Source organism: Mustela nivalis, assembly GCF_964662115.1.
Source record: "Mustela nivalis genome assembly, chromosome: 1".
NCBI classification, from domain to species: Eukaryota; Metazoa; Chordata; class Mammalia; order Carnivora; family Mustelidae; genus Mustela; species Mustela nivalis.
Window position 1 is genome coordinate 57,509,041 of NC_139020.1, and position 23,463 is coordinate 57,532,503.

Here is a 23,463-nt window from a genome sequence, read left to right on the forward strand (position 1 = left end):
TGAGGACCCCAAACTGGCTTTATTGAACCCTTCAAGTGATTCTGATAAAGGTAGACTGTAGAAAGACTGCAATAGATTTGGTTTTCCAAACTTTCCTCACTGATTAATAGTACCAGTATTTGCAACTCACATGTTTTCTTTTGGTGGGGGGGAAGCCCAAACAAATACAAAACAGGTTCTAGCACTCAAGCTTTGATATTTTAATTAATAAAACGCCTTCTTTCTCCTTTCCCTCACATTATACACTTCCTATCCACTGGTCTATTGAATTTAAATACCTGGCATTTCATTTTATTACACAGAGTGAAAGGAAAAGGCCAATCGATGTTTAGGTAGGGGAGGGTGAGTGGGTGGTTGGGAGAGCCTGGTGGTGGGTATTAAGGAGGGTATGGGCCACTGGGTGTGGTGCATAAACAATGAATCTTGGAACACTGAAAAAATAAAATAGAATATAAATAAATAGATAAAATCTTTAAAAGTGCTCAGGTTAAAAAAAAGTTATTATTCCTTTTTCATGCTTAATACTATGGCAAAATGCATTTCCCCCACATTTTTCAGTTCCATGTAATAAGCCCCTGCTAGAGAAATGCTTATGCCTCTTACCCTGATTCCTAAATCTCAGGAATTCTTATGTGTCTCAGTTGGATGAAGATAATATATTAAAATCCACATATAAAAGGGGTTAGTCTCCCCTCCTCCAGTATTCTAAGTGTGAAGCAGGAATTTGGGTAGGTGGGATTATCCTATGGACTTACTTTCCCTTTGGATGCCAGGACTAGACTGAGAATGGAAAAGAAAAAGTTCTTGTACGTCCAGTGTGTCCTTTCACTAAGCTATATCATCCCAGTAACTTATAAGCAATAAAGGCAATATTTTTTTTTAATCCACATTCCTGACTCCTGTTTTCATCTCTTAGTGTTTTTGAACTTGGGTAGAAAAAGGGGAGTGTTGTTTATTGCTACCTTTAGAACCCTGTACTTGGCTATCGCTACCTTTAGACCCCTGTAGTTGGCAGATTGAAGCATACTAACACTTTTGCATGTCTCCCTTTACACAGCTCTTTTTAAAAGTCAGTCTCTATCCATTTACATGGTCATGTACACTTGTTTTTGCACCAAATTTTCCACTAATGAAGAAAAATATAAATTAGTGGAAGTCTGAATGGAAAAGAGCAATTTACCATTCTAAAGCCTGCCAGAAAAAAGCCTCTAACTACTGGGTAAATGTGCATAATTCTGTGCTAGCAGTACATCAGTTTAAACCAAGGCACCAAAACACAGCAGTGAATTTCTGACAATGTAAGAGAAAGAGAAACTTACATACAGAGTGTCTTCAATTTATATTTGTATTATGCTTATAAAGCTAGTATCCCCTTGACTCGACCAGAACTTATACTTTTGAGGAAGCACAGAAGTCCCACCTGCAAACCCCAATCTTCATTCACTTGTCTTGAAATCATTTAAAGGGGTTTCATATATATGCTCTATGACACCTCAACCTCTCTTGTTCCATCCCTTCTCTAGCATTCCTACTTTGCAGAAGCCTTCTTCTCCCTTAGGCCAGACTATCTTTTTGATAGCATCTTATCCCTCACACTCCCTCTCTTATCCTTGTGTCCTTCCCCCCACCCCCAAAAATGTTGCTGGCGTGTCACATCTCCCTGCCATGCAGAACCCTGTGGAGGTGGCTCATGGTTTTTTGTGTTTGTTTGGTTTTTTTTTTCTGGATTTGATCTAGATTTTGTTTTTTGTCCACCTGAGTACAGAAGAGGGAGATGCAGGCTAGGTAAGCAGGCCAGATAGTTTGGTTTGGGGAAAGTGTGCGGGAGATGCCAGGAATGGGATAGGGGTGGTAGGGAGGTTGAGGGAAAATTATGAGGCTCTGCAGCTCAGCAATGCTTTTGTTTCATCATCTTCATACCAGAATTATATTAGCAAGGGTACCCATCTTCACAGAAAAGCATTCATGAGTTGACATTATGATCTTCTGTATTCACTTTTATGAAGTATACAATATTGGTCCAGGCTCCTGAATGACTTATCTCTTCTTACAGTTTGAGACCTTGGGACCTTGGGGAGTGGAGTCATGCACTGAATCTGCTGACCTCAGCTTTAATAATGAATACTGGGACTTGGGGCACAAAATAGATCTGGATCAACATTTTTCAGATGGTCCACAGAAACTTTTGAAGAACTGGATGCCTCTGGTGCCACATATACACACTCTTTGTAAATGGAATGTGCAGTTAGCAAATTGACTTCTGTTTCTGTCCCTACATGTTCTGACTCACCTGCATTTCAAAAAGAAAATCAAGAAAAATTCTTCCTTTGAAAAATTCCCATTTCTGGATAACACCCCCCCACCCCCCAACCCCCCCACACCCCCATCCCCACCTTTAACAGCAGGTTTAGGACCAAGAGAGATTCTCCCAGGGTTTTAAAAAACATTAATCAGTTTCACATTTGGAGGCAAAACACTTTCCTTGGGGAGCATTTCTTAACATAAAGCAGAATACTTTGTTAGCCTCTGGCTGTCTTGAAAGGAAGGAGAATCAGAATTCACTTTTCTATTCCTGTTCAATTGTATTTTTCTTATTTTCTGGCCCCTCCCCTCCCTGCCGCCCCCTTCCACTCTGGCTATTGAGCTGTGAAGCTCTGTGATGGTCAAGAGAAAAGTCACTTCCAGCCTCGCCCAAGGACAGTGGAGCTCCAGCCAGAGCTGAAGTGCTCCTGGTCCTTGCTCTCCTGTCCAAAGTGTGCTAAATCTTTTCTGAAACCCACAAGAGGGAAATAATTCTATAAATAAAACCTGCTTTGAATTCCTGGGAAATTTATCTGTATCCATCTCCTGACCTACCTGCTTACTTATCTCAGGCACAGACCTGTTCAGGCACATGGGTGCCGGAAATAACATGGGTAAAGGAAAACATGAGGAAACGTATGTATGGAAGAGCAGGCCAGATAACCTAAAGAACTGTACAAATAATGAATGGTTTCTTAAACTTAGGTGAATGTGATGATTACCATTTAGCCATGATATTTGTGCAGGCTAATAAAGAAAACATTTTTTACATCTTTAATGTAACCAGGAGGTCAAAATAGAAGGCTATCCCTTGCCTGGATTTTTTTTTTTTTTTTTAATTCTCAATCAAGCGTAAGTAACCCTTATCTATATCTGCTTTACAGGGCTAATATTTGTCTTAGAATTTGAGAAATGAGGCTGTACACATGCCTTAAGACTTTAAAAGAAATCTAGTGATTATCTGTCCCTGGTGCATTTGGAGGGCAGTGCAGGAAGGCCCTTCCTAACACCTTTGGTGCCCCAGCAGGAGGAGCTGCCTATCTTAAATTGTGTCTGTCTAAAAATACCCTGGCTGGCCAGGTGAATAAATACCGGGGTCACCTTACTTCCTAGTATAAGTCCTTCCATGTGGATTTTACTTGGATTTTCACAAGAACTGTTATTTAAAACCCATGTGCCTTCCATGGCAGATAGATACCACCTGAGGATGTCCTTTATTTTGCCAAGCAAGGTAGCATGCAGGAATGCGATATAAAAAAGCCGAAGGGTGGGCGCCTGGGTGGCTCAGTGGATTAAGCCGCTGCCTTCGGCTCGGGTCATGATCTCAGGGTCCTGGGATCGAGTCCCACATCGGGCTCTCTGCTCAGCGGGGAGCCTGCTTCCCTCCCTCTCTCTCTCTCTCTGGGTGCCTCTCTGTCTACTTGTGATTTCTCTCTGTCAAATAAATAAATCTTAAAAAAAAAAAAAAAAAAGCCGAAGGGTGTAAATTTCCCATGTTGGGTCAAAACACAGTAGTGCTGGGAGTGGTGGCGATGCATGGGGGCCTCCGGGAGTGAAGGCCACGGCACGGGAGCAACTTGGAACGGGCAGTTCTGCGTGGAGTTGGAGGAAACCGGGAGAGAACAGCCAGAGAGTGGGAAAAAAAAAAACGGAAAAAGAAACTTTCCCTTTTACTTCCAGCAAAAGCTTCATTGAACTCTCCTTTTGACTTTGAGTTCACGGATTGGGTTTGTTGGTTTGGGGAAGCAGGGACTTGGGAGTTAGGCTGCACCAAAGGCTGAGAGAAGCCTTGGGGCAGAAAAGTAAAACACCAGGCTGCCTCAGGAAGCCCCAATGTATCAATCCCTGTATACCATTACCAAGGTATTTGTCCATCCATCTGTCTGTCTGTCTAGATCAGGAATACATAAAAATACATTAAAAACTGAACTAGAATAGCATTTTTCTGCTATTTTCTGGTATTAAAAAAAAATCAGGATCTTAGAGCAGTGAATATCAACCCATCAACTCACGATGTATTTGCACTGAAAGAACCCATTCAATCTCTGATTTGGTTCATGGAATGGGTCTCTAGCATTATGCATTCTATATCCCTCAGCTGAACACACTTAACACTTACACTTTTGTGAAGTTTTTCCTATTATTTGCTACAGCCCTTCCCTTCGTTTCATTGATAGGACTCTGCATCTCCCCCTGCTTAAATGTCTTATTTCCTTCATCAACACAACACAGTCCCCAGGGTAGTTTTCCCAAGCAAGGACAAATATTCCCTTAGAGCCCCAGGCACTTCACAGGCTTAAATTTCAAAAGTCTGGTGTAAATCAGTTGTTTCATAGTGTGGTTGGATTTTCCCCTTTGAAACTGTATTATAAATTGTGTAGTGGACTTCATAAATCTGTGGCCTAAAAACTGTTTAAAATGTGTTCTCTTCATGTGGTGAGATGGATGTTTTTTCCTTCTCCTGAGTCTGACGTGTATTGAGCTAGGTTAACTGAAATCGGCCTTTGGCAATAGAACTCAAGCCAGGGAAGAAGGCACTGTTTAATAAAGAACTTGGGTTAGTCTGCAATAAAGGGGCAGGGCTCAGTCTAGCTATTCTACCTTGAGGTTAGGCGAGACCATAGCGAGACCTTTTCTCCATCCTTCCCACTGTCCCTCACTTATAGCCTGGGTGCAAGTTGGGTGTAAGGGCAGGCAGGATGCCATGGAGCGCAGGGAAGCAAGGCAGTTAAACAAATAATGGACCCAGACGTTGTAGGAGAAGAGAGAAGACCAAAGAAGGAGAGGTTTCACTGATAATTGGATGTGGTGGTCACATGGGGTGTCCCAGTTGAAGAAGTCATACCCTCAACCCATTAACTCAAGGACAGGCATTGAAGGATGAGCAGAAAACAGAAAATAGCATGGCAAATAGAGAATGGAAGGAAGTTTTAGCAGTAGCTGGGAATATGTAACTTAAAATTTGTTTCTGGGAACCTTTCTGTGTAGTAGTACCCTATGTAAAACCCCTGAGCTAGTCCTTACAAGAAATTAACAGAAAAGACTTTATTCTTTGATGTGCCTGAAGTCAGCTTTGACTGTGAGAGCCCAAAATTTGTCAGTTGCAAAGGTAGAAATTGCATGTACCTGTGAGAATTTACCTTTTACCAATTCCATGGAAACAAAAATGAACAGTTTGATTATGAATTAATCTTATAAATACTTAGAATACATCACCAGATGCATTTATTGAAATTCCCAATAACAGTACCATTTTTCCAATTATTTTAGGGCTCCAAGATGTAGGTAGACACATGTTGGAGATGTGTAGATGTGGTAGACACAACTTGATGTAAACTGATCTATAATTTCTTTTCTTTTTTTTTTTTTTTTCTAAGATTTTATGTATTCATTTTGAGAGAGAGAGTGGCAGAGAGGCAGAGGGAGAGGCAGAGAGATCCCAAGCAGACCCCACACTGGGCACAGAGCACCACGCAGGGCTTAATCTCACGACCCCTAGATCATAACCTGAGCCAAAACCCAGGGTCCACCACTTAACCGACTGAGCCACCCAGGCATCCCCAATCTAAAGTTTCTATCAAAAGGAGAGAAGGCTGGTGTGCCTGGGTGACTTAGTCAGTTAAGCGTCTGCCTTCGGCTCAGGTCATGATCCCAGAGTCCTGGAATTGAGCTCCACATCGGGCTTCTGCTCAGTGGGAGCTTGCTTTTCCCTCTACCTGCAGTCCCCTCTACTTGTGCTATCTCTCTGTCAAATAAATAAATAAAATCTTAAAAAAAAAAAATGGTAGGGAAGGCTGATGAAAACATAGTTAGGGCCAAGGCTTCTCTGGAGCTAGTTTTCCAAGTGTCTTTAGTCCACCACCTTTTGTTAGGTGAAGGGAGAAGAGGAGGGAAAAACAACATAGGAAGACTATTGCACTAAACCTACATTTTAGGACATTATTTTTTCAATGATTTAGAAATATACAGAATAGTATTACTCACTTTGGTTAGCAGTTTCTGTTAATGGAACCCCAATTGTGGGTGTGGTTGTCTTCAATAATCAAAAAATCTATTAATGTTGTTTTCCTTAACAGAATAGCTTCCCTTTGGAACCAGAGAGAATAACCAAAAACTTGGTAATCACCGATTTTCCTTCATGAATGTATAAATTCCATATTAAGTTCTTAGTTGTGCAAGATCAATTTCACTACTTCTTTCACTGGTCCATACTGAATTTTAGATGAACATGATAGGCTGGGGCTCATAAAGAGTTATTCTCCCCCTTTCCAGGAAAAATGTGAATAATTTTTGCGTGTAATTTTTTTAAAAAAACAAGAATAAATTTATTTAAATTTAAAGATTTAATGATATAAAAATGTACATAGTGTAGCATCTGTAATACATTTTTCTTTCTCCCTCATTAATATGAAATGCTGTTTAAACAGCTTATCTTTTTGCCTTGTCTGTATCTATGAGATACACTACTGAATATAAATAGATTTACACTGCTCCTTTTTAAATAAAAACTAAAATTAGTACCTGGGAAACAAACCAAAAGAAAAAATAATCAAAGCATAAAATTTGAGCCAGATGAAAGCTTTTCTTGCTGCGTATTCAACAGTATCTGGGACAGTTAAATTACATTTTATTGGCATAAAGTTACATTGCAGTCTCCAACATCACATAAGGATAATCCAACTCAGTTTCTTAAGTAAGTACCACAAATAATACTCATGTTCAGATGTTCCTACACAATTTTAAATATATGCAAGAATTTATGTTTTTATGCTGATTTGATGTGCTGGTCAATGAAATCCTTAGAGAACTATGTAAATTTCAGGTTGTCACTACAGATATAGATAGGGAAAAAGCACTTTAACTTTTTTTATATAAGGTAACTTCTCTTGAACAGTGAGTTAAGTCTCTCCTTGGGTATATTTAGATTATACTAGTTTACAATGGCTTTCTTCTACTTAAAGATGTCTTGATAAAACAATGTTAAAAAAAAAACCCCACTAATACTTTTGTACAATATGGCTCTATTTAACAAAAAACTGGCTCCATCTTTAAATATGGAGCCTAACCCTCATCCATAAAATCCCAGTTGTATGTGTATTTCAACTTCTTTTTTTCCATTCTCATTACAGACAGATTAAATCTGCATTCAATACTCAAAACATTTATGACCTAGTGGATTATAGATGCAATGTCTTGATTCAGGGTAATTTTGGAGACATTGCAAATGTTTATCAGTACTAAACTTTATGAAGATCTTGAAAAATATAAATATAAATATGGCAACGATTTTTGAGGTTGTTTTGTGTCCTAGCCACTTTGTATACAGTATCATATCAAATCCTTGTAAAAACTCTACAAGCTATTGTTGGTTTTGTTATCTCATACATAGGAGAAATTTGGAGCTCAGAGAGGCTGACTTACCCAAAGGTGATGAGATTTTAATCCAAAACTCCTTGGCCCCAAAGACCTTAGCATTTTCATTCTTCAACCATGTTGCCCTCAGGAGCTCATCTTCGAACTGACTAGTCCTTGGCCTTGGAATGGTCAGTTTGGCATTTTTATCCATCATTTCATCTCTTAATTCGATAAGCATTTATTTATACCTACCACCAGATGCTAGGAAATGTGATAGGATCCAATGTGAGGCCGTAGATGATTTTGTGTGTATGCTTAGGTAGTTAATTGGCGGGGGCGTGGGGGACAGGCTTGACTATGGAGAATTTGCTTATGTCATCTAGTCCTGGTTGGAAGCATGCTTCTGGGATGGTTTTAGATATGAACCTACTTAGAAACATGAGATTAGTCCTGGTAACACCTTGAAGTGTCTGTAATCGTTTCCTTTCCATGAGAACAAGATGTAATCATTTAAAGCTTGGGAAGAAATTTTATGTTGGCACGGAAAATTGAGGGAAAAATGTGTATTCATTAACTTCCTAATCTAATTGAAAGGACACCCGCAGGTTTTATTGATTAGGCATCTTAGCAATAACTCTTGCCTTAATTAGTTCTCTTATAATTGCATAGAGATTAATTTTCACTCTGAGTATCAAATCACAGAAATCAAATAAAAATATTTATTGAGTGTCTTCTGAGTATGAGTCATCATGAAATGAGAAGTGGAGAAATCTAATGAGTTCATCACATTTGTCCTCCATTTAGGAATAATGTTATTTGTCTTCTCCGGTATTTCTTCCAGGAACTAGTCTGTGATGTGATTTTGACTATCTTATTCTAAGTCACAAATTTTGCCAAAGAACTTTGTTTTTCCAGATGAGCAGCCAATTTTTTTTTTTTTTTTTACCCACTTGGAAAACCCTCTTGTTCTTACCTCGAAAACCCTCCTTTCTATTGTAAGCGCTAATATTAGCACATAGTAGAGTAGCCAGCTTCATTCGATAGTCGGTTAATAGCTCTCACGTTATCCTTTTGAGACTCTTCTCACATCACTCCCACCCAAACATATAGTGGATCCAGCACCATCATGGGCTGCAGCAGAGACAGTGAGCAAAACTGATTAAAACTTTGTTCACCTGTACATGTTTAGGGTTAGGAATGTGACCACCTGAGTTAATGAGAACCCTTTCCCAGGATTTTCAGGAATTATCGAGGGGGAGAAATTCTCTTTAACCTTAGAAGATCTCAGTTTGCATCTGCTGGGTGCCACTATGTGGATAGAACCCGTCGGTGAGTGAAGCCAACACAGAGGAGGGTAGAGGTAAGGGAGGAAGAAAAAAATTAGACACTAGGTCCAGCTTACATCATTTCAGCCTTTGACTGGAACTAGACCTACTCCTGAACTTGTCTAATATATGACCCAGTATATTACCATTTTGAAAAAGCACATTGAGCTGGGCTTCAGTACTTATAGCTGAAAGCCACATGATAAATATAGAGGTCCACCTAGACAAATGCATTGGTGGGAAGGAAGAGGCAGCACCACCCTTTGCATATAGTCCTTGCTCTTCTCACCTATTCTGTCCTTGTCTTTTATGACATTTCCCTCTAACAGGCTTCCTTGCCTTTAGCATCTTTACTAAGGTGCTAACGGGAATTTAGTTCGGAAAATTTTCTTTGCAATCGGCTCTGTACCTGAGCGACCACTGGTTGAGTCAGTTTGGAATCTGCCCAGACCACCTGAAATGGGAATGGTTGCAGGAGTTGCATTTGTATGAGATCATTCATTCTATCTTAGGACTTTCTTCTGTAGTGCTTTGAAGCTGTCACATTACTTTGTTCCTCTAGTTCACTGAATCTTGACAGCTGTCAGGCAAGACTTGATACAGTGACAATACAATCAATTAATATGCCTGCAAAGAGACTGGGAAGAAGATGCTGGCTTCTTCCTAGCATGTGAGTTCACCTGTCTTCACCAAGCACTAATTAAGTGTTCTGTTTGGAGAGTGCTCCGCAATGTGACAGATTACAAAGGTCTACAGACAAGATTTTGATGAGGAGTTTTGTCTGGCTTGTCCAACTTAGAACTCAGCTTTTCTCATGATTGCTTAGCATCACTCACACTGGTGTAGTCATGTGCTGTAGTTACCGATTCAGCTGGAATGGCACTCCTTTCCTTCAGGGCTCTTACCCCAGTCTGTTTTTTGATGAAAGTTTGCCTACATGTCTGCTCCATTACCTCCATGAGACTAACTCATCTTTGAATCTGTAGCACCTAGCACAGTGCCCGGCATACAAAGGCATTCTGTGAACACTTGTTGAAAGAAAGGATGCATAAACAATTAAAAGGACAAAAAGGGTATAAAGTCACATTTATACCCTTACCATTTGGTAAAAGATGGGGAGGATAGGAAGCAGAATACACATGCAGTGAGATACAGAAATCTCTTTCCCTGAGAAAGAGTACACATTTTACCCACAGACCCCCTTGTATCTACTCTCTGAACCTGAGTGAGAGCTCACTCTCATAGTAAGCCTGCAGTAGACGTTACCATCCCCCACTGCTCTGAAACTGGGGAGTCTTCCTTCATGAAGGGCTTGCTGAAAAGGGAGTGAGATGAGACAAAAGGAGGAAGAAGTTCACAGATGTGTAGGTCTTCATGCTAGAAAGCACTTGAGAAGACTACAGCCATTGTTTGCATTTATAGGTGTGCATCCATAGGAGTTTGGTGACTTATGAAGTTCAAGGCCATGGCTGTCTACAGGAAATGGTTTCAGCTCTTTCAGAAATAAGAAGAGTTTAGACTCTTCTTAGAGTATAATTAGGCGGTTCCCTGTTAGCCTAAAGATGGACACCCAAACGTTTTGGAACTTCTTTGGAAATGACAGATAGGAGTGGAATGAATCACTGTGTCTGTCCACACTGGAGGACTTCCCCATGACTGTGATGTGGCTCTAAGACAGGGTGTAGGAGTTAGTGAGAAAAAGGTATAGAGGTTTAAGAGTCACATAGGGCAGTTCAAATTCTCTCCTGAACCAGCAATGGCAGCAACACCACAAAACACAGAAACTTCCACTTCCATTGCATCAGGGAAGGAAGTTAAATTACATGTGTAAAGCAGAGCATGGCTGAATGTGGTGGTTTCAACAGCATGGTGATGGAAAGCTCTCTGGAGGAGATCCTGCCAGCGATGTTGGAGATATACAAGATGGCTGTGAAAATGAGCTCAGTGCAGCCCAGACACCTTCACACCCTCCTGCCATGAAAGGACACATGTAGCAGGAGGGAGACATATGCTTCTCTGCCTGACTGAATCCTAAATTGAAAGAACACTTCCCGAAGGGAGGACAGCAGTGTGAAGACGGCTGACAGCACCACAGCATTGCAAATATGGGGAGGAACTGAGACCCTTTCTGATCAAGATTGTTGAAAATCTGCGGAGGATCTGGGGGGCTTCCCTTCCCTTTTAGCCCCTGGGGCCAGAAGCTGTCTTCCAAAGGACACAGAAGTTAGAATGCTTCAGATGGCTTGTTATGGGGGTCACAGGCATGAACAGTCAGGGAGCAACCCAGGGTTGGGCCCTCTTGTTCTTCTTCACCAAGGGAGCTCCAGGTCACACATAGGAATCTGCCTTGAGTGAGTCCTAATGCCAGGTGAAGAGAGATGTAGAAGATCAGCTGGTGACCCATCCTTGAGGGCACTGTGAGCTGTGACACAGTGAAGCTCTGGCCAATGAGGCTTCCCCCAAGTGGCCACATTTAGGCTTATAATCCATATTCAAAAGGGGCTCTATGAATAGGAGTAGGAGGCAGAAGCTGGTAAGGGAACAGGCCAGGCCTATTGATGTGGAAATGGTGAAGTTTGGAGGATGGGAACAATGTCTTCCTTCCCTAGCATGGAATGCACAGGCAATTAAAATACGGCTTTAACCAACAGTGAATGGTAACATTCTTGCTCAAACGCCAGAGAAAGAACCCTTCTGCACCCATCCCCTTACCAGACCATAATGAGCTGAGACACCAGGCAAGTAAAAAGCAATAAAAGTGGCAGGTTTCTTCGCGGAAGGGTAGCTTTTGCTGCCGTCCTATACCTGAGGGTGCCTGAGTGTGCCTGTTCGGGGTCTGCTGCCGAGAACGTGCTGCCAGGTGCCCCTTCGTCTCCTTTCCAAATGCAAGTTGAGGGGTCTGCCTGGCTTCTTCTAGACCCATGCTTCCTGAACTTTAATACATTTATAGACCACTTGGGGATGTTGTTAAGATACTGCTTCTGATTCAGCAAGTCTGGGGTAGAGCCTAGGACTCTGCATTTCTAACAAGTGCCCAAGACCGTACTTGGAGCAGCAGATGTTTGGACCAGTAGTTCCCACACTTTGCAGCACATTGGAATCACCTGGGGATCCTCTTAGAGTGCACATTCTGATTTAGCAGGTCTGCAATGGGGCCCAAGATTCTGCATTTCCCTCCAATGTCCATGCCGCTTCTCTGCAGGCGATGCTTCAAGCAGCAAAGTCTGAGACTGCTAATTCTCAAGTTTTAGTGTGCCTAAGACTTGCTTGGGAAACTAACAGAAATGCAGATTTCTGAATCCTCTCCCACCCCGAGAGTCTAAGAAACTCTTTCTAGGAGAACCTGGAAATGCAAAGTTTGAGACTTTTTATTTCTGTGAAAGTTATAATTAAGGGAAGAAAAAAAAAATACATGTTGGGTCTTTCAAAATCTTTTTACTTTATATTATGGCGATTTTTGCATGCTTGTGCTTTTTCACATTTTTATTTGATCCTGGAGGAAGCCTGTCACTCATATAAACAGGGAAACGTCACTGGGTTGCATCATTGTCCATCATTTTGGATCAAGTGCACTGGAAGCAGGTCACTTGGGTTGTTTGTAACAACTTGGGTTGTTACAGGAAGTTGTGGGCTTTATTGGATTAAAATCCAAACAAACAAAAAAAGCAAAACCTTTCTGAGTGCTGTAACTCTTTAGGTTCTGAAACTTTCAAACCACATTTTACAGGGAGCCCATGAGTTACTTGGGGTAGGGCAAGAATGGGAGTCTTTGGTTAAGGATTCCCCCAAAGAGCAGTTTGGACAAGGGGAACTGGAATCTGCATTTGTACAAATAATTTATTTGATCTCTGTGCACACTTCTAGAAACACTCTAGAAATAGATCATTGTATGAAATAGTTCTGCAATGTTCAGTTCTCATTCTCTCTCTCTCTCTCTCTCTCTCTCTCTCTTATACTTAGTAAGTACTGTAGTAATTTTCAAACTGTTCCTGAGAGTCTTATGGACCCACAGAGGTGTCTGGTGCCACCTACCAGAAGCCAGCAAAGAATCCAAAGGCCCTAGTTCTTTGTACCTTAATCCCATATCAGAACATCTGAACTTTCTGGTATATAGTCATTTATAAAGGGGTAGCACATAAGAGTTCATCTGAAAAAAGAGTGCTATTGTTAACAGGAAAACAAAACAAAACACCACTGTGAGCGGTAAAAATTTGAAAGTCTCTGGACCAGATAAATTCATGGTAAAGCTGTGTCAGGCTCTGCCCACCCCTCTGCCTTTGTCTCTCCAGCTTGCTGGAGCTAGATTTGCTATGAACCTCACCCACAGAATTGCCAGTGCCATTGCCAATCCCGTCTGGAGCAGGGAGCTTTTCAGCTGCCTCAGCGCCCCACTCTGGTGTGCATTGGATTCCATAGTGCTATCTGTGATGGTGCCTGGGCCCTGCTGTCACCAGCAGGTTGCTGTGGCCCCTATTGACAGGCTTGGGTGGCTGCCCAGTTTCCTGAGGAGAGGCAGCAAGGCTTAAGAAAGAGAAAAGGCTTTGAAGTCAGGCAGACTCAGAATCTAGCTCTGACTCTGCCACTTCTTAACTCTTTGATCTTGAGCAAACGGTCTCAGGTCTCGGGGTCTGCTCTTTAAGTGTGAGCATAAGAACATTCACCTTTCAGGGTTGTTATGCAGTTCAATTAAATATGTAAAGGGCCTGGCATATACCTGGTATTAGAAGGTTCTTGATAAGTGGCAGCTTCCTTTTAATTGCAGCTTAAGACTCGTGTTGCCAAAGTGTCCTTGTGCTTGATCTAATGTCACTAGACATTCCAGACTTCCTGGAGTTTCATGTTTAGTTTCGGATTGGAATTTGAAGTTATTTGGAGGTAAAAGATATTTAATGGGATGGCATTTAGTTAAGTATAACATATTTGACAAATATCTCATCATAAAAGATCAGGAGGAAAAAAAAATTAACCAAGAGCTAGTAAGGTTTGAAGAGTATAATGGAGAAGTTCGGGGGAGTCAGACATCAAGTAGGAACTTACTGTCTTTCCCAGGTTTGTAAAAACCTTCGCCCAAATTAGTAGCAATTTTTACCCTAGTTCTAAAACATGTAGTGCCAGCAATACATCATTTCAGCTTGAATTCACTGTTTTAACTCCTTATAAGGAATTCTGTAGTAACATTAGACTTTCAGATTCAAATTGCAAGGTGACCTACTTAACTGGTTATTATTATCATCTGAATTCTGTTGAATGCTTCCATGACTCGTTATTAGGTTAAGCATTTCACACACTGATTTCCTGTAGACACCAACAACTCCCTGTCTTCTGCAGTATTGACATTCTCCTTTTGCAGGGGTGGACACTGAGGTCTGCAGGTAAAGAGCTTGGCAGGGTAATAAAGCTAGTGAGTGGCAGGGTGACACAATGTGGTAGTGTGACAAGTCCACACTGAGCGTTTGTGGACCCCAGCCTACTCAGTGCCTTTCGGTCAAGGCTTAATCAAGAAATGAAGAACAGAGCTCTTCCCAACCCAGCAGCAGCCCCCTGTGTCTCTCATTTCTCTGATTCATCTGTTCTCTTAATTAGCAACAGTTCAACTCAAAATGATCAGAGATTTGAAAAATCACATTAATTGAAAAATCAAATTCATTGATCTTGAAGGGGGGCAAGGAGTGTTTATATTTCTGACTGAGACCATTTTCCATCGACATAAACATAGTATCTATCTGTATTGAATGCTTTCACCAAGTGGATGACATGTGTTGCTGCATGTGACATGCAGGTCAACCCAAGAAACCCCAAGAGACATGGTCATCCCCATGGAGCCATGGTGTAGACATTTCATGTTAGCTTATTTTTAAAGATTATTGGGGCGCCTGTGTGGCTCAGTTGGTTGAGCAACTGCCTTCAGCTCGGGTCATGATCCCGGACTTCCATGATCGAGTCCCACATCGGGCTCCCAGCTCCTTGGGGAGTCTGCTTCTCCCTCTGACCTTCTCCTTTCTTGTGCTCTCTTTCACTCATTCTCCCTCAATTAAATAAATAAAATCTTTAAAGATTATTTATTTATTTATTTATTTGAGTGGGGGAGAGAGCAAGAGCGAGTATGAGCAGGGCAGGGAACAGAGGGAGAGGGAAAAGCAGACTCCCTGCCAAACAGGGAGCCCAAAACAAGGCTTGATCCTGGGACCCTGAGATCTGGGCCTGAGTCAGAGGTACATGCTTAACCCACTGAGCCACTCAGGCTCCCTTGAGTTAATTTAATGTGGTCAATTTATCAGGAATTGAGGGAGCCAGGAATCCAGCCCTGTTCAATCTGATTCTGAAGCTTGTGCTTTTAACCTCTATACCACATTGTCTTTAGTTTTTGGAAAAAAAAAAAAAAATTATTTCTCATTCACTTTTATCTTCATTAGATACTAAGTACGTTGAAGCCTTACTTTTTTTCAATTTCCTTTCACTTTCCTACAGAGTATGCTTCAAATGGGCGCACGCAGCAGGGGCTCTGAGTGACTTCTAAAATCTTCTGCTCTTCAAGGGGGTAAAGGGAGGTGCATTTCTGCCCTGAATTCTACCACTAGCCACATTTGTTTTGTCCTGCTGATTCCTGCGGACAAGCCCTCTCCCCAGGAGGAATCTCATCAATCTTCGGAGATATGTGATTAGATCTTCACTGGGCCTGTGGTTTATCAGTCCACTTTTGTATCTTCCTGATAAGCATGGACTGATTTCCATGAATCCCTGAGACCAATGAATTACTAAGCCACACAGATGACTGCAGGAGTTTCTCTGAGTGGAAGTCCACCAGGCCAGGATCCAGGGCTTCTTGTTTACTCTTCATTATAAACATTCATCAGCTGAATGACAGTGCTTTTTGCTTTATGCTATGCAGATGTTAGTGTCTTCTCCCTGCATTCTTTGACTTTTTATTGTCCTTGTAAAAAAACACAAGGCTACAAGGAGGACCACATAACCCCGTCTCCTTCTAAACTTCTTTTCTGCAAATTCTCTTCTTGAATTCCTACTTACAGTTCTTGGTAGCAATTCATTTGTTCATTAATTTTTTTTTTTCACTCAACAAATATCCATAGAGTCCTGGGCACTGGGGTAGACCCTGAACTAAAAACACAGATATGGTTTTCACCTTCATAAATCTCATGGCTCTATTCACTTAATAAGATTATGCCTCCTTACGGCATTGAAACACACACACATTTTAGTGTGAAGGAACAAAATTTCAACTGAGTAAATTCAGTAGAATTGGCTTTACTAAGCAATTCAAGAATAACAAGTGGATAGCTTGAAACTGTTGCTAAGTCTTGGTTTGCTGTTGTGAAGGGCAAATGACTCCATTTGGGGCTTGTTTTTTTCTTTTTTAATGATTTGTGTTATTTTCATAGTGTTGATTAGTAAAATTTATTAAGGTTTTCTATAAAATCTATCTCGTTTAGTCCTCAAAACAACCCAGAAGGCAGAGATTACTGTCAGACAATGTATAAATGAGGAAAATGAGATTTTGGAGGTCAATAATTCATTTAGCTAACCAAGCCAATACGTGGCACAATTGGGATTTTTAACCCAGCTCATAAGCAGAAAAGTCCACTGTCCTTTCTCAGTACTATGATGATATCACTTTAGCTAGTGTTGGTTGGCCCTGGTATTTACATTGTTACTTGACTTTTAAAACCTTTTCCTCTTATTTCTCTATACTGAGTGTTCACAGATCTCTTATGCATAATTATTACTACAACCCTGGGAAGTCATAGCACTTTGAGTCAGTTGGGATATTCCCTTCCCAGCACTTCCCTCACTATAGCTCATCACAGGACTTCTCTGTAGTCCATCAAGGTCTAGGACTTCTTGGATGATAGTTACGATTATCTGTGAAAAAGATAGAAACTCAGGCTGAAAGTTATTCATGTTTTTAATGGAGTTGTATAACCAAATTCTTGGGTGAACTTAATAGTGTGATAAAGATGGTGGTATTCTTTTATTTCCATTGGATTTGTTTTTGAAATATTAGGCTAGGTGAGCAGAAGCAGCCCTTATGCAACATGAAAGCAAGGTATATATGCTCTTTTGGGCCCTATGCAGTAGAGAGGCAGGAGGAGGAAATAGATTGGCAGATGAGATCTAAACAGTGTAGAAGTTCTCTTAACTCCTAACTTAACCATGTCCAGAAGGACACCATTGTAGAGATTATGTTACCATTAAAAAGATGGTTGCTGGGGCGCCTGGGTGGCTCAGTGGGTTGGGCCTCTGCCTTCGGCTCAGGTCATGATCTCAGGGTCCTGGGATCGAGCCCCACATCTGGCTCTCTGCTCGGCGGTGAGCCTGCTTCCCCCTCTCTCTGCCTGCCTCTCTGCATACTTGTGATCTCTCTCTCTCTCTCTGTCAAATAAATAAATAAAATCTTAAAAAAAAAAAAAAAGATGGTTGCTAAAATAAGAGTACAAATGTGTCTGAAAACTTACTAATGATCGTGACACAGTAATATAAAAAATGTTATATGAAATAAACTATGTGAAGGTTCTCATATGTTCTTGCAATGGGGTTTAGTAACACCCAGATTAGAATGAAAATATAGATTTTTGCTGCCTTAAATTCTTTTTGAAGTAACATGGGTAAATAATAATTTTAAAAAGTAATTTCTCTTGAAATCAAACTAACATAAGCCTGATTCAGAATATCCTTTGGCTTTTTGTAGTTCATGTGGAAAAAACATTCTCTAATTGGAACTTGGCTTTTGAACCAGTTGATAACAAGCAACTGTTTCATAATACTTTAAATCTATCACTCCAGGTGATCTCGATTATTTTGAAAGTACATGGCATTTATTCAAAGCATATTTATCGTGCATCTACTATAGGAATAACTATGAGGTTTTAATTGCATATGGTTTGGCTGCTGCCACCATGTTCCTTCCCATTGATTGAGAGCTGTCTTTAATCTTTCTGCAGGATTAATACTTAGAATGTCAGCAAATTCAACCCATCACCTCTCTGAATACATTCATCTTCCTACCAGAGTAAGTGCAATGATTTTTTAAGAACAAGTGGTGGCAAGGGGTGGTTTCCATGACTCTACATAATTTCTGGTCCCTAGAGTACCCATTGGCTCCATCCTTTCCCAACAACTGCTCTCTAACGCAGCTACAAACTTCTACTGTTTAAGTGTTCTCCTAGAACAGGTGTAGACCTAGACCATGTTTTACTTACAGTTTCTGACTCATTTTAAATCTGAGTTGCAGTTGCTGTGTTTTGTCTGTGTTTCTCCTCTTCTTGCCATCCATGGAATTAAAGGGATCATTCACGTTTGACTCTTGTCAACACCTTGGCCAACTACATATAACCTTGTACTAAGAGTTATAACTAATAGGTACCATTTATTGAGGGTTTATTATGTGTCAAGTTGTATACTAGGGAATTACAAATTAAAATTAGTAATATCATGAAAAATTATTTGATGCAGTTTTTAAAAATTAAAATATTAATGTTATTATCTATTATAAATTATAACCATAAATATAGTTAATATTATAAGTTATTCATGTAATCTGCATAATAATCTAGTGATGTGCATGCCCGTTTTACAGATGAGAAAGCAGAGGCTAAAGAGATAAAAGTGACCACGATTATATCATAACTACTATACAAATAACACAATTCTTTTTTCTCTGGAATCTGACAGTCTAAATTTAAAGAGCTGTGTTATTGGGAATCATTATCCACAAGGAATATAATGGGAGTTCAGATAAGAGAGAATATTTTTACCTTTGTTTTGGAAAGTTTTTTGGAGGTGGCAGAATTGAGCTGGTTATTGAGTGGTAGATAGGAGATGTAAGTCCCCATTAAAGCTTTTCAGATTCATTCATGTAAATCTTGCATGTTTCTTGTTAAATTTTTTGATATTATACTATGTATTTTGGGTTATTGTGATAGTATAATTTTTTCATTGTTTTCTCTAACTGGCCATGGCTGGTTTATAGGCAATCTATTGATTTGGGGATATTTATTTATAATCTGCAACCTTGGTGAGCTCTCTTATTAGCTCTACTACTTTTTAATTTGATTCCTTTAAGCTGTCTGAATAGGCAGTAATTATATCATCTTTAAATTAAGATATATTTGGCTCCTCTTTTCCAAAATACATATCTTTTAAATTCCATAACAGCATTAGGTAATATTGGAAATAGCCTACATCTGCCTCTTATTCTGAATTTTAATAGAAATACTTTATTTTTAATACTTTAAACTTCACATTTAAATTTAAATGTAATATTGACTATTGGTTTAAGATGAGATTTCTTCAAGTTAGGGAAGCGTTGCCCTTGTCCTTGGTAACTAAGTGTTTTTAAGCAGTGGTGGATGTTGAATTTTATCCAAGATTTTTTGCCATCAGTTGCATAAGATGTAGATAGGATAGAGCTGTTTGGCTTAAAATAGGAAGAATAGCATAAGCAAATGTGCTACAGGGAAATGCACAGGACACATCTGAGCAGACAAATTTGGTTGAAGAGGTGGATTCATATTGATGAAAGATGGAAAGAGATTAGAGATATAGACTGGAGTGGAGAACCTTGAATTCTAGGCTTGGTTTCACTCTGTAGAGTACATTGTGAGAAGATAGTTGAAGAACGTGGGAGAGAAGGATGATATGAACAAGCAGGGTTTTGTTTGTGCTTAGTTTTTGGTTTGTTTGTTTTTTGGAAGCTTAATCTTCCATCTTTGTTCAGATCCCATTGGCTGGCAATCTTGTGTGAAGGCCATTGTAATCATTTGGATATAAGGTAATAAGAGCCTGACCCAATCTGGAAAAGAGTCTGAGTAGGAAACAAGTCTATTAATTCTATGGGCATGGAGGGTTATATACCTGATATGTGGTGCCAAAGCAGAAATAGGAGAATGGCATCTGTTATATGGAAATGCTGATTTGAACCACATAAGTATGTACAGAATGGAATATAGGAGTACTGCAGTTTTGAATAAAAAAGGAGGGCATTGATGGGGCACCTGGGTGGCTCAGTGGGTTAAAGCCTCTGCCTTCTGCTCAGGTCATGATCCCAGGGTCCTGGGATCGAGCCCCTCATCGGGCTCTCTGCTCAGCAAGGAGCCTGCTCCCTGCTGCTGCTTCTCTCTCTGACTACCTCTCTGCCTACTTGTGATCTCTGTCTGTCAAATAAATAAATAAAATCTTAAAAAAAAATAAAAATAAAAAAGGAGGGCATTGAGAGAAAAAGATGAAATCAAGATATAACAAGTTACAAAAAGATAAATGAAAGGTGGTAACAAATGTGAAAGCAACTTTTCCTAAAGTGACTGAACTAAACTGGAATGATCTTGAACAGAATTCAGTAGACATTGGCTGTGGCTGTTGGAGGAAAAGGTCTGCAGAGCATTTGAATAACAGCAGTACTTCAAATATTGAGAGCTAATGCATTTGCCAAGGGCTGGGGCTAGCTAAATGAGCAATAAGCTGAAAGATGCTTTCCTCAAGAGGGTGGAGGCCTGAGCATTTTTGAGGATAGGGAGCCAAGAGAGAAAAATTTTGAGCATAACAGATGAATATTTTTTATTTTATTATGTTATGTTAGTCACCATACACTACATCATTATTTTTTTTAATTAATTTATTTATTTTTAGTAATTTCTACACCCAATGTGGGATTTGAACTCATGACCCCAGTATCAAGAGTCTCATGCTTTTCTAACTGAGCCAGCCAGGAAACCACTTTTTAATGCAGTGTTCCATGATTCATTGTTTGTGTATAACACCCAGTGCTCTATGCAATACATACCCTCATTTACCCATCACCGGGCTCACCCATCCCCAACCACCCTCCCCCCAACCTCTGAAACCCTCAGTTCGTTTCCTGTAGTCCATAGTCTCTCATGGTTCATCTTCCCTTCTGATTCCCCCCCCCCTTCATTTTTCCCTTCCTTCTCCTAATGTCCTCCAAGCTATTCCTTATGTTCCACATATAAGTGAAACCAGATGATAATTGGCTTTCCCTGCTTGACTTATTTCATTTAGGATAATCCCCTCCAGTTCCATCCATGTCAGCGCAAATGGTGGGTATTCATCCTTTCCGGTGGCTGTGTAATATTCCATTGCATATATGGACCACATCTTCTTTATCCATTTATCTGTTGAAGGGCATCTCGGCTCCTTCCACAGTTTGGCTGTCGCGGACATTGCTGCTATGAACACTGGGGTACATGTGCTCCTTCTTTTCATTGCAAACCAGATACTCAAGCCATTATTGACAGGAAAAAATCCACAGAGAGAGGCAATTGGGAGGTTTGGAAATGAAGAAGGTGAGATAGAACTAGAACTAGGAAGCAGATGTAAGAGTTAATTTAGGAAAGAGGATACATGTGTAAAAAGTACATAGGAATGTGCTCAGAATGTATACATAGACATTTTCTGGGAGAGAAAAGAAAAATGGCCTCAAGCTTCACAGTGACATAATAGATGGGGTTATCTGCTCTGAAGATGGAACTAGACATGGGATAGAAGAAAAACAGGGCAACAACCACAATGTGGAATTTTCCAGAGTATTAATTAGAGGAAAAAAAGAATTTTTGAGCATTAATTAGGAGCAACTGTCTGAATCTATCAAGGGCTAATGGGCTAAAAGATAAAGTTTACTCAGTGTGTGACCTTCTCTAGCTGTTTTCTAGGGCAGGGGGTGATCTAGGGTTGAGGACTGGCATGAGGAATAGGAAGAAGGTCCAAGGATGCAAAGGGATGAGGAGTCATAGTTTATCTACCATCAAAGGGCTGACCAAAGCTTCAAGCTGAGGTAAAAATTCAACCATAATCTAGTAGATTATTATAGATGATAAGTATTCAGGCTTCATTACACACAAGTTAACAGGAGAAAAGTAAGCATAACATTTTTAACTGCATAGTCCCACTGTAGACACACATCAATAAGGCTAGTCCTTGAGCTACCTAATCTCAGCAGTAGGAGTTTTGTTAACCATGGTTTGTTTACCTTTGAGTTGACATGGGATTGCTCCGTTTTTTTTTTTGTTTGTTTGTTTTGTTTTGTTTTTTGTTTTTTTGTTTTTTTGTCCCTTCCCAGTGAGGTAAAAGGGAAAAAATTCAGCTAGTAATCAATAAGTGTAGATTTTTTTACCCTTATCTCTGTCACATAGCTGTGTAATTTAGGGTATACTGTATCATCTTTTTAGATCTTTCTTTTTTCATCTGTTAAAGGGAGAGGATGGAAAGAGAGAGCGAGGATGGCAGAGAAGGCAGAATGAAAAGAACTGAGACAGAAAAGGAGAGAGTTTAAAGTAGGTGTGTTTTAAAGATGTCCTCCTGGTTCTAACAGTTCATAACCATAAACCAATAAGCATTTTCTGTGGACTTAGAATGCTTTTAACATTCTTTTTGAATGAGATCCTTTTCTTCCTTGTTAACTCTTCATGACAATTGTCCAGCATATCTGCAATCATTTTCCTTTTTATTTAAAGATCTTCACTTCCTCTTCCTTTTATCTCTTCCCCTTCCTCCTCCTTCAACAACATCGGGTAAGAAAGACTAAGACCGTGATTTCTCTAATGAAATTGTTTATACAATCTATTTCCTTTTTTTTCTCTTTCTTGGTTCCCACTTATCAGGGTATCTTTTCACTATTTTAAAAAGATAAAGGTATCATTTTTATTACCATCATCATAATTATGGCACTGATGCTGCTACAATGCCCTTTATATGAAATTTATTTCTACTTCCAATATCTCATGTAGCTACGTTTCTGTTAGAGGACTAGTATAACTCTAAAGAGGCCCCCAAGTTAAGCTTTTACTTCAAGAGTCAGCCAATGAATGTTGCCATTCTTTAATTAACAGGAAAAAGGTGAATTGTTTCCAAGTTCTAATTAAGAGCATGTAATGCTCTTGCCCTGGAATGTTTATTAAGGAACCAATAATGACTTTATTATAGTACATCAGGCAAATTTGCTTTTTTTTTTTTTTTAAACAGAAGTGTTATTTAAAGATAAATTGGTGACCATAGGTATTTTCCTCGGTGTATCTAAATGTAAAGATTCTCTGTATGTGGGGCTCCTGGATGGCTCAGTGGGTTAAGCCGCTGCCTTTGGCTCAGGTCATGATCTCAGGGTCCTGGGATCGAGTCCTGCATTGGGCTCTCTGCTCAGCAGGGAGCCTGCTTCCTCCTCTCTCTCTGCCTGCCTCTCTGTCTACTTGTGATCTCTCTCTGTCAAATAAATAAATAAAATCTTAAAAAAAAAAAAAGATTCTCTGTATGTATGAAGACACAGACACAGAATTTAATCCACCTAAAAGTGATAAATTCAGACTCAATCAACACAAGATCAAAGATTTAAATGTGTTTCTTTAATTTTGTTTTAATTCATTTATATTTTATGTCATATCCACCCTCCCCTGCAATAAAAACCCCACAAAACTCAAAGCAGCCTAATAAAGATAATAAAATATAGCAAGATAAAATAAGT

General features: G+C 39.9%; 1 long non-coding RNA gene across 1 annotated transcript in view; it reads left to right on the forward strand.

Annotated features, from left to right (window-relative positions):
* LOC309865962 overlaps positions 1–18,006 on the forward strand; it is a 166,661-nt gene extending 148,655 nt beyond the window's left edge. The window contains exon 3 of the long non-coding RNA XR_014312349.1: positions 17,939–18,006. This is a non-coding gene — a long non-coding RNA (uncharacterized lncRNA). The remainder of the gene's footprint in view (positions 1–17,938) is intronic.
* The last annotated feature ends 5,457 nt before the right edge of the window (positions 18,007–23,463 follow it).